Source organism: Pinus tabuliformis, chromosome 3_2, assembly GCF_031772625.1.
Source record: "Pinus tabuliformis cultivar Carrire ecotype Pingquan chromosome 3_2, CPIR1, whole genome shotgun sequence".
Taxonomy (NCBI): domain Eukaryota; kingdom Viridiplantae; phylum Streptophyta; class Pinopsida; order Pinales; family Pinaceae; genus Pinus; species Pinus tabuliformis.
The window spans coordinates 219,325,902-219,327,561 of NC_142302.1; the positions used below are offsets into that span (position 1 = coordinate 219,325,902).

At 41.5% G+C, this 1,660-nt stretch overlaps 1 pseudogene; it reads left to right on the top strand.

Annotated features, from left to right (window-relative positions):
• The first annotated feature begins 684 nt into the window (after window positions 1-684).
• On the top strand, window positions 685-1,442 carry LOC149180515 (uncharacterized; annotated as a pseudogene).
• The last annotated feature ends 218 nt before the right edge of the window (window positions 1,443-1,660 follow it).

Here is a 1,660-nt window from a genome sequence, read left to right on the forward strand (position 1 = left end):
AGATAAAGTACATATTCCCTTAAACTTGTTGCCATGTATAAGGTCTTGATAAAATAAAAATTTGAAAATTCAAGACCTTCAATATCATAAATTGAGACTACTATCCATCATCAAATTATCTATTTCCTCTGTACATTATTGTTGAATATATTTAAGTAATAAGAAAATTGACTTACTTTTTTGCTTTGCAACTGTTTCAGGTTTCCTACAAGCCCTAGTTGTGCTCGAATTTTCTAATGATATCAAGCTCAAGAGGGCATGCCCATCCTCCTCCACCTCGTTCCCCCCTTACATTGTAGCCTTCAAGGTATTGGTCTTTAGAAATATATGCACTCCTAGGACAAATCCTACAAGAGTCATCAAGAAGTTGGAATAAATTCCTAAAGTCTTGGTCCATGTAACCCAATATATATCGATGGGTCTCGAACTAGTAGAAACGGGACTAGTGGGTCAATTTATAGGCATTTGACCCTCCCCCAAATCACTTAATCTATGGATAGAAAAGAACTATAGGCCACTTATTCAAGGCCAATTATATTTCTCATTTTATGGACATGGTTTCTTTACTTCTCTATTTGAAAACAAGTCTAATCATGATATAATATTCAAGAGTGGTGATTTTTGAACGCATTAGGAGTTTGAGCATTTAACTCTTGCAGTTTTGTAAGAAACCCTAGCAAAGCAATGGCGGAAAGAGAAGGGGGATTCAGGCACGGTTTTGGTCGAGGCTGAGGCAATAGAGGTCGCGAGGATAGTCATGTTGGACGTCAAGGACCCCGAAGAGATGAATAAGGAAAGCGGGTACCCGTGACAAAGCTCAGTCGCCTGGTAAAAAAAGGAATAATTCATTCCCTCGAGCAAATTTATCTCTTCTCGTTGGTTGTTGAGAAGTACCAGATTGCGGAGATCATGTTGGGTCCCTGATTGAAGGAGGAGGTCAGGAAGATCATATCTAGACAAAAGAAGATGAGAGACAGGTAGAGGACTTGATCCAAGGCCTTCGTTGTCGTCGGTGACGACAATGGCCGCGTCGGGCTTAACGTAAAGTGCAGCAAAGATGTGGCCATGGAAATTAAGGAGCCATTATTATGGCCAAGATTTTGGTTATTCCTGTGAGGAGGGGTTATTAGCGAAACAAGATCGGGAAACGCCACACCGTACCTATCAAGGACACTGGTAAATGTGGCCTTGAAACAGACAGAATGGTGCCCACCCCCAGAGGTGCCAAGATCGTGGCTGCTCGTGTGCCTAACAAGGTTTTGTAGTTTGCTAGAATCAAAGATGTGTTCACCTCCTCACGAGGGTCGACCAAAACTCTCAGAAATCTTAGCAAGGCCATCAAGATGCTGGAGGAGTACCCACAGACTACAGTGCTTTATGGCGACATTGAAGTTGCACGTCCTGCATTACCTAGAGGACCACAAAACCCGCTTCCTTGGTAACTTCTAATCGTTTTCAAATTTTTATTAAAACCCCTTCGGGGAAGTATTCCTTGATTTGAGTCCTTGCAACAGACTATGTTATGAACCTGAAAAATATCATCGCCCAACAAATTGGCTACCCAGTAGGAATACAAAATCTGTTACATGGGGGCAGAACCCTATAGGATCCCAAATCCATTTTTGACTACAACATTATGGCAGAATCTACTATAACACTC